We start from the raw sequence: 10,749 nt of genomic DNA on the forward strand, positions 1-10,749 counted from the left end.
AACGGGTTGTCTTTGCTGCTTGCTCCTGTTTTGCTGGCAACACACTGCAAGGTGCATCATAGTACCTCAGCACTGGTACTGTCTTCAGTAGTTGTTTGATGCGAGTGAAAGCTGTTGCTTGTTCTGTGCCCCAATACCACTAAACTATGCCACGATGCAGTGAGTTTGCATAGAGGTTCACACTCTGATGACAAATTAGGTAAGAACTTGGCTGGGTAGTTCACAAATCCTACAAATTGTTGAACCACTTTCACATCTGTTGGTTGCTGCATTGCTACAACAGCTTGCACCTTCTCAGGGTGAAGTCCTTTTGCTGTCAATACATGAGCTATGTAATTGACTTCAGTCATCTTCAGTAATAATTTTTTCTTGTTCAGCTTCAAGTTCATCTGGGCATCCCTCTCTAAAAGTCTCACTTGATTCCAGTCACAGTTTGTGATGGTTTCTTCCATCATGTCTCCACATCAATATGCTAGCAGATCATCCATGATTGCTTCCATTCCTAGAAGATCACTATCTCATGCTGTCTGCATTAATACTCTTCCAGAGCAGTAGAATTTTTTTTTAGTTCATTTTATGGGATGTGGGTGTCACTGTCTAGGCCAGCATTTATTGCCCATCCCTAATTGCCACTGAGAAGGCGGTGGTGAACTGCCTTCTTGAACTGCCATGTAGGTACACCCACAGTGCTGCTTGGGGGTGAGTTCCAGGGCTTTGACCCAGCAACAGTGAAGGAACAGTGATATATTTTCAAGTCAGAATGGTGAGTGGCTTGGAGGGGAACTTCCAGGCGGTGGTATTCCCATGTATCTGTTGCCTTTGTCCTTCTAGATGGTAGCAGTCGTGGGTTTGGAAGGTGCTGCCTAAGGAGCCTCGGTAAGTTTCTGCAGTGCATTATGTAGATGGTACACACTGCTGGTACTGTGCATCTGTGGTGGAGGGAGTGAATGTTTGTGGAAGGGGTGCCAATAATGCGGGTTGCTTTGTCCTGGATGGTGTCAAGCTTCTTCAGTGTTATTGGAGCTGCATTCATCCAAGCAAGTTGAGAGTATTCCATCACACTCCTGACTTGTGCCTTGGGGATGGAGGACAGACTTTGGGGAGTCAGGAGGTGAGTTACTAAATTTCATCTGTCCCTACACACGCATTGCCAAAAGAGCCAAATATTGTTCAAAACGTAATCAGAAAACTGCTGCTTTTGTCCAACTTTACTTGCCAGCATCCATCCTTCGTATCTAGGATAGTTAAGACCTTTGCCTTGGCAAGTTGTGGAATAATTTCTTCAATGGTTGGCATGGGATAGCGACACCTCCTCAAAGCTTTATTGCGATCCTTTGGATCTATGCACACTTTCAGTTTTCCTTCATGCTTCTAATCCAGTCTATAGTGTTGTCACTTTCTTGATCACTCCTTTCTTTTCAAGCTCGTACATCTTGTCTTCCAGGCTGGACCTGAAGGCAGCTGGAACTTTCCTTAGAAGATACTGAGTTGGTCTCACATTCTCATTCACTTCAAGATAATATTCACCAGGAAGACATCCAAGACCTGTGAAAACATATTTTTAATTTGCCAGGATCTATTCAGCAATCAATAGCCTGATGTCATATGAAACTGGACAAATCTCTTCTGGTACGTAAAGGTTACCCGTCCAAGATTTTGACTTGTTTCAGCTGAGATGAGGGAATTTTGCTTCGTGTTCACAATCAGGAACTGCAGGTCTTCTTTCTTCTGTTGTATTGGACTCTGAGCTCAGTTTGTCCTCTTGGGGTGAGCATCGTTCCATCATAGAGCCTCAACTTTTATCTTTGACAGCTTCATTTCTGGGGCACCACCGTGGGCAACTTCACACAGATTTGAGAAGCTCATGATATTGTACATAGCTCCAGTGTCTATCAGCCACTTCACATTAACTTGATGCTCTCCTTCGGCAGTCATCATTTTCTAACAGTCTTAAACCATTTTTTACCTTGAGATTTGATGATGTCAACTTGTTCTAGGATGTAGAGTGATTCTTCAGAATCATCATCTGACATCTCTACAGAAGTCATCTTTACATACTTGATTTTCTTCTTTCCAGCAAAAGACTTGTGCAAAGTGTTTCAGCTTCTTGCAGTTAGAGTACTGCTTATCCCTTACTGGACATGCTTCCTTTTCTTTTGTGTGGTGTCCTCCACAGTATCTACATGTAGTACTCTGGCCTTGATCTTTCTGCTGGCTCTTCTGCAAACTGTCCCTTCTTTTCTCAATTTACTTGTGCCTGAAAGGCTTGGACTTGCACTCAGCATAGTGCAAAGCCTCATCAGTTCTGCCATCAATACTCTTCAGCTGATGATTAGCAACTTGTGTGATTCTGTACCTGTCAACAGCTTTCTTGGGAGTAAGTTTCTCTTCTCTCAGCAGACATGCTCTCACAGCAGGATCTCTCATTCCTGAAACATTCCTGTCTCTGATGAGACCATCCTTCAGTTGCCCAAGCTCACAAGATTCAGCTAGATGTCTCAGTGCAGTCACATACTGATCACTATTCTCCTTTTCTTCCTGAGCACTCGTGTTAAACACATTGCTTTCATAAATTGCATAAGTAGAAAGTTCAAAGTGGGTCTTCAAGACTTCCAAAATTTCACAAGTCTGGCTTTTCTGCTCCTCAGTGAAATCTAGGATGCAAGAGAGCATTCTTTCCCCAGCACTGATAACCAAGTTGGTACTTTTATTTGTTCAGGTTTCTTTTCAACTGTGTGGCAATCTTATAATTCTGACCGTAAGAATTTCCAATTCACTCTCAAATGTCCCTTCATCTCCATAGGAGCAGGTACTGGAATATTCAAAACCACAATGACTAACCCAGCAGTCCTGTACAAAGTTGTAGACTGAAGTTTTAATTATTCTTTGCTTTTTTTTAAACAGCTGCTGGCTCTCCTACAGTTATCAAAATCCACTCAACCCCAGCTACACAGTTCTATTACCATGTTCCATGTGGTGTGCAAAATGGCTGTTGCCCAGAACCTTTATTCACTTAAAATTACATCAGCGGTCCATGAATATGACAAGCCACAGTGTACAAAGTTATTTATCCAAACATAGAGCTTAGTATATTTGTCCAGATCGTAAAAATTTGTTCTTCAATTGGAAGGATTAGTTCTGATGATAAAAGCAAAATGCTGTTGATACTGGAAATCAATCCTCTACTCTTCGCCTCACTTCCTTGATTTCTCTGTTTCCATTGGCTATCCACCAATATTCATTCTACATCCACTCACTCTCACAGCTTTCTGAAATACATTTCCTCACACCCACTGCTCCCTTCCCCAAAAATGGACCATGCCTACAGCATATACCATCTACAGCAACTCCATAAGAGTTCCTTCTTCAATATCACCTCCCAAACCTATGACCTCTATCACTTAGAAGGGCAAGGGCAGCAGATGGATGGGAAAATACCACCTGCAAGAAACATTCCTTCATCATCAGTGGGGAAAAATCCTGGAACTCCCTACTTAACAGCACTATGGGTGTACCTGTACATGTGTTGTCCAATAGGACTTTGTGCTTGCCAAAGTTGAAGTAATCAGGTCACCATATTTGCCACGATACAAACGATATGCAATATTAATAAAACAAATGTACAATCTTTTTAAAGTAGGTTGGGGTTTTAAACCATCAAAATCAATGCACTCATTGCCAGAGCCAAAAGAACAACTTCAGAAGGATTTTGCAATCCAACTGTTCCACAAGGTAAATTTGCTGTGTAGACTCAAAGGGTGGAATTTTCCCTCTAGCCTGTGGCAGGTTTCATGGCAGGCAGGCCCAGAAAGGGGAGAGAGGCCAAAAATCAGAAACCCACCAGCGAGAAAACAGTTTTGAATTTTCCCTTCACCACTTTCATGGCGGGCAGACGGTGATTCTGGTTTACCCACTGATCCATGGTGAGAACCCAATTTGCTTACATTACCATGTCACGAATGCTCATTAAAAACGCTACTCACCAGAATCACGTAGCCCTTCCCAAACTAGTGCTACTTCAGCAGGAAATTAGACCAGTCTGAAACACGTTTGGAAATAAGTGGCGTACAGCAGTCGGCCCTCACTTCGCTCCTGACTTCGAGGTGAGTGCAGCATTCAAAGCCTACCTGCAACAGCACCACTCCAGGTTCTCAACAAAGCCAGTGAGATGCCAAACTAGTGGGCATGTAGGTTTTCTCCCTTCACTGGCTTCCTCCATTGTCTGGAGGGTTATCTGGGTGCTCAGGCAGGGCAGCAACCCAGACAGAGACTAACACTGCAACCGGGAGGTGGTGGGGCAGGGGGAGCCGGGGAAGGAGGAAAAAGACATGCGGGACAAAGGACAAAGGTGGGGTTGGGGGTGGTGGGGGAGAAACGATGGGAGGCAAAGGGGAGACCCAGAGTAGGGAAGCTGGAGCCCAACTTGAAAGACTGAAACTGCAGACACAGTGGAGGGGGAAATGGGAATAAAACTACACACATTGGAGGGGAAGCACTCAGACTCAGGAATACAAGGGAGGGTTTGTGTTATTTTGGCACAAGAGGGTAAGACTTGCACAAATGGAGGTGGGGGAGGGGAAAGGATTGCACATGAGGGACGGGTTGTACAGAGACTCATAGAAGGATGGGGGGAGGGACAGTGTGTTGTCAGCAGTCAAGAAGGAATGGGAGACCAAAGAGAAAGACAGTCATAGTGCCTGGCCTGGGGCCAAGTACTTAGGATGCAAGAGTGAAGTCAGTCATGGGGCTTAATGCACCTCCTAGTCAGGGTGCATGAGTAAAATCTGTCCTGGGGCTTAGTGTACCTCATAGTCAGGGTCTGAGAGTGAAGTCAGGCCTGGGGCTTAGTGCACCACACGGTCAGGGTGCAAGAGTAAAGGCAGTCATGGGGCTTTGCAGGTCATGCTACAGGGCTATGCATGGCACGCATGTTATGGTCCCGCTCCAGGGAGGGGCAAGGGCTGTGTGCTGAATTGGGATAAGGCACAGCTTGGTGTGCAGGGTGTGGTCATTGTCTTAATGTGGCTGGCCATGGTTTTGTCTGTCTTGATACTGGGCTGCAGTTGGAATGGTAAGTGTTAGGGGAGGCATCTGCAGCCAATGAGTGGGCAAATTGTAATAGAGTGGGGTATTTGAAACTTTCCTGTGGGGGGGGTGGTTCTCCTCTGTATGTGCACACAGCCTCAAGATGGGGAGGGGTGAGGTCCATAGGGGGCATTGGGACATCTGCAGTATGGGTTCAAGTGGGAGTGTTGGCATGTCTACCACAATGACTATGGGATCCAGAGATTATTGGGGGAGGCTGGAGAATAATGGGAGGCATCTCTACCTGCACACCGTGCAGTTCCAGGAAGATCGGAGGGACTGTAACCGGCACAGAGGGAGGGTCGAAGCTGGTCTCATAGTAGAATCTGAGTACCACCGTCTTGGCAAATTGAAATTGTGGCGCTGTCAGAAATTGAAACTGGAAAATAATCTGGACGGGAGGGGTTGGAGTCAGTGTGGGAGGAGTCCAGGGCTGCATTTGGGGGCCCATTTCATGGGGCTGCCTCAACCTGCTTGCACTCAAAACATTTAAATGAAGTCAGAGATGAGGGAAAAGTGGAAGGTCTCCTTGAGAAGGTTCCACTGATGCCATTGCCTTTTTCAGCACTTTAAAAAAAGACTGCAGGAGTCACTGGCTTCACAATGTGGTCGCTTCATTTGAGCTTCGACAGTAGGGTATGTTAGAATATTAATGAAGACACATGTCTAGGAAGCACAGCTGCTGCATATGAGCCAGACCATCAACAAAAGCCTCTACTGTGCTTCATCCAACTGGCATGGATCACAGGCCAAAAGGCATCCAGTCATTGCTGAAATGCAAGTTGAGGTTAATTAGTATACATGACATTAGCTTGCAGGAGTTCCTTTGGTAAGGTCACACATTTCATGATGTCTCCAAAGCTCTCTTAAGTTCTGTGGGATTGAGGTATTAAGTGTCAGGGTTGGCATCGTGGGCACCTAGATATGTAAGTGTGCGTCTCAGCTGCAAGGTTGTATCAGCAAGAGGCCATTAGCACAGACGTAGCTCTAGGGCATGACATTGTCCTTCTGTATATGAGTGAAAGGTCTATTATATCTGTCCTGTGTTCATTAATCTCTTGCATCTATCATTCCCCAGGGAGAATGAGGATTGAAGAATGGATCCTGTGGTCAATGCTGTGATATTGATGGCTATGATCCAACTGAGGAGGGGGAGAAGGGCCTAGTACTGCCTAGCCCAGTTTTGAGAGGAGGCCCGGCCTGAGGTCCATGGTCCAGGTGAGGTCCAGCAACAACCAGAGAATGTGGAGGTTCGACCCAACCCAAGGAGGCAACTCACACCACCATGGGTCTACCACAGAAGACTCTCCTGTCAGATGAACGACAATGCTGCGTTTGTCAAGAGAGCTGGTGGATCATATCTGCCACATTCTGCGGGAGAATCTAACGCCCCCGTGGAGTGGGAGGACATCCCCTGCCAGTGGCCCTAAAGTTCACACTGCACTCAATTTTTTTGTCTGTGGATCATTCCAGGGATCCACAGGGGACCTATGCAGCATTTCACAGTCCTCAGCACATAAACGTGTCAAGGAGGTGACTGATGCCCTCTACAATAAGGCTCATCATTATGTTAGCTTCACACTTGAAGCTAGCCAGGCTGCTAGATTTCAGGGGTTTGCAGAGATCTCAGGTTTCCCTAGAGTACAGGGAGCAATTGATTGCACACATATGGCATTGTTAGCTCCATGACAACAGCCACTGATGTTCGTTAACAGGAAAGGTTCTACCCCTTCAACGTTCAAATGGTGTGCGATCATCGGAAGCGTATCATGCACGTTTGTGTCAGGTACCCTGGGAGTTGCCATACATCCTGAGTCACTCCCAGGTGCTTCACATATTCGAAGGGCCTCAGCGAATACAGGGATGACTGCTTGGGAATAAGGGGCACCCGATCAAACAATGGCTCATGACACCCATGTGTCGTGCTCTGAGTCACTCGGACAAGAGATTCAACGAGCCACATAAGGCAACACAATCCATCATTGAGCAAACCATTGGCATCCTGAAGATGCTCTTCTGATGCTTGGACTGCTCAGGTGAGTCTCTTCAGTATTCTCCAGAGAGGGTGTCCCAGAACATCACAGTGTGTTGCGCACTTCACAGCCTGGCTCTTCAAAGGGGGATCCTTGCCAGAGGGAGACATGGAGGAGGCTGAGAGCTCCTGAAGAGACGAGGGTCAGCTCCCAGGTGAGGATGTCCTCGAAGAAGCATGACATGGAAAATGTGCCCGTGACACACTGACAACCACAAGATTCGAGGAGTAAGGTATAGGCAATGGCACACATCCAGATTATTTCTGCCCCTTACTGCCATGCCTGTGGACTGAAAGGCCTTCACAACCAGTGACATTGAGAGCAATCTCAACATTCAGCCTTGCACCTTCAAACCTCATGCTTCACTAGGCCATGTTCATTGGAAAGGTTAGAGGCGAATCCTCCATTGGTGCACTGAGGGAAGTGATAGTCGCTACAACAGCGCAGATGCTGTGTCAAAAGCCTTGACGCTTTTTTTGGGATCTCTCCCTCCAGTTGTGTGCAAGCTTGGCCTGGAAGAAGGCAAGTAGATGAAATGTGATGAGAAGAGATGGAGGAGAGGTTGGAAAGCATACATGCCTTCTGTGTGTGCTGAGCCTTCCGCAGTAAGGAGTGAGGATGGAGCTTGTGCAGCACGATTAAAACAAATATACTGGCATGGATTGAAAATTGACTAACAGACAGGAACAGTGTAGGAATAAATGGGTCCTTTTCCGAGTGGCAGGTGGTGACTAGTGGGGTACCACCAGGGGTCAGTGCTTGGGCCCGTTATTCACAATATATATCAATGATTTGAGTGAGGAAACCAAATGTAATATTTCCAAGTTTGCTGAAGACATGATACTAGGGAATGTAAGTGGTGAGAAGGATCTTAAGAGGCTTCAAGGAAATTTAGACAAGTTGAGTGAGTGGGTAAATAAATGGCAGTCGGGGTCGAGTTCTGGTCATAAACCAGCTGATTGCCGCCATTTGACCCCTCCCCTGGACTTTGTCACAAAAATCCAGAGACTTCTTCTGGGACAAAAGGCTGCACTGGGTCGCTGCTGAGGTTCTGAGTATCCCGCTTAGGGAGGGCGGTCAGGTGCTGGTGTGCCTACGCACCCGGGTGGCGACTTTCCGCCTTCAAGCCCTGCAAATATACCTTTACATTGAGCCCCCTCCGAGATGGTGTGCTCTGGCGACGTATTTCTTTTGCCAGGTGCGCGGCCTGAATTGTGAACTGCAGCTCCTGTTTGTAGACAGGAGGGGCCCTTGTGGCTCCTTGCAGGCGTTGCCCATCTTTTACCAGATTAAAGTCTGGAATATGGTAGTCTTGCGATGCAGCTCTCTGACGTCAGGAGTAGCGGTTATCATCAGAAAGCTGCTGCTCAGGAATCCACCCCTCCGCCCTTTGCAATGCCTGGTGTAGAGGAGGGCAGTAGCTGCCGGGGTGACCAGGATCAGGGACGTGCTGGGTGGCGGAGGAGTGGGCTGGATGCTACCACAGGAGTTGGCGCATCGTGTGTCCGTGAACGTCCGGCTCGCAGCCTGTGCCATTCAAAACCTTAGGACGGTCATGCTCGGCCCTGATGTCATTCTGGGTCTCGAGGTGGTGCAGGTACACACTGGTCTTCTGTCAAAGCATACTCCTGGTCGGATGGAATTCCACATTGGCCCCAAGCCCCAAACCCTCCCTCAGGAGCCGGTGCCCCGCAACCTGAGTCACCGCGCGGAAATGCCTTCCATGGCCTTTAGTACGGTGCGGAGGGGTTTCCTGTGTGGGTCACTGCTGCACACCCTTCACTTCCTTGCCCTTGCCTGCCGCCTGGACAGATACTGGCATGCCTTGTTGCCGCCTGGCGGCGGAGGTCCCCAGTGGGAGGCCTTCTACAGGGGTGTTCTCTCACTTTCCATCGGGGACCTGAGGTGGAGGGTGTTGCACACTGCAGTCCCAAACAACCGTACGTTGTGTCGGTTCACGGACTCCCAAGATACCTGCGTCTTTTGCAGCCTTGTGGAGTCCGTGGACCATGTATGCATTAATTGTTGCAGGCTACACCCCTTTTTTAGTTTCTTGAAAAACCTTTTACTGTTGTTTTGTTTGCACTTCAGTCCCACACTCCTGATCTACTGGCACCCGGTGTGGAGGGGGGCCGGGAGGGAGGGAAACCTCCTTGTGAACCTGCTCCTGGGCCTTGCCAAGTTGGCTAATAACAGGTCCAGGCAGCGGGTGATCGAGGGGGTCGTCCAACCCGATTGTCTGCCCCTCTTCCACGGCTATGTTCACGGCTGGGTGTCCCTGGAGAGGGAGCACGCGGTGTCCGCCAGCACTGTTGAGGCCTTCCGTGCTCAGTGGGCACCGTGGGGACTGGGGTGCTTTATAGACCCCTTTAATCACATTTTGATTTGATGTTGGTAAGTTTTCTTTACATGTTGTCTTTTGTTTCTGCAGTTTCCCTTTAAGGGGCTGCTTTTACTTTGTCCCTAATTTTATTAATTTAGTTTAGTTGTTTTGACTCAAGAGTTATATGGCAGAAGCAGTATAATGTGGATAGGTGTGAAGGTATCCACTTTGGTAGGAAAAAGAGAATGGCAGAGTATTATTTAAATGGTGACAGATTGGGAAATGTTGATGTACAAAGGGAGCTGGCTGGGTGTCCCTGTACACCAATCACTGAAAGCAAGCATACAGGTTCAGCAAGCAGTTAAGAAGGCAAATGGCATGAAGGCCTTCATTGAGAGAGGACTTAAGTACAAGAGTAAGGATGACTTATTGCAGCTGTACAGGGCCTTGGTGAGACAACATCTGGAGTACTGTGTGCAGTTTTGGTCTCCTTACCCAAGAAAGGATATACCTGCCATAGAGGGAGTGCAGTGAAGGTTCACCAGACTGATTCCTGGGATGGCAGGATTGTCGTATGAGAGATTGGGTTGAGTAGGCCTGTATTCACTGGAGTTTAGAAGAATGAAAGGGGATCACATTGAAACGTATAAAATTCTGACAGGGCTGGACAGACTGGATGGTTTCCTGTGGCTAGGGGGGCGGTCTAGAACAAGGCGTCATGGTCTCAAGATACAGGGTAGGCCATTTAGGACCAAGACGGGAAGAAACTTCTTCACTCAGAGAGTGGTGAACCTGTGGAATTCTCAACAACAGAAGGCTGTGGAGGTCAAGTCACTGAATATATTTAAGAAGGAAATAGATTTCTAGAGTCTAAAGTTGTAAAGGGGTATAGGGAGAGAGCAGGAGTGTGTCGCTGAGACAGAGGATCAGCCATGATTATATTGAATGGTGGAGCAGGCTCAAAGGGTCAAATGACCTACTCCAGCTCAGATTTTCTATGTTTCTATGGGGGGAATCATCCCAGGTTGGCACTAAGTGCAGTAGCAGGCGGGAAAAAGAATGGAGCCCCGCTGTGATGTCCTCTACCCCTGCTCTGCCCTCAGGAGGGGCAGCAACATCACCAATCCAGCTTGGGAGTTGGTAGCAGCAGTGGTCAGTGCCAACAACCTGCAAAAGAGGAGAGCCACCCAGTGCCAAAAGAGGATGAGTGAGCTCCTGTGTTCCACCAGGGTAAGTCACTCTTCTCATCACTCTCAACTCACACACTCACAAACCCATCACACATTTACAGGGATCTCATTCACTGCC

This window comes from Cetorhinus maximus, chromosome 19 (genome assembly GCF_964194155.1).
Source record: "Cetorhinus maximus chromosome 19, sCetMax3.hap1.1, whole genome shotgun sequence".
NCBI lineage: Eukaryota > Metazoa > Chordata > Chondrichthyes > Lamniformes > Cetorhinidae > Cetorhinus > Cetorhinus maximus.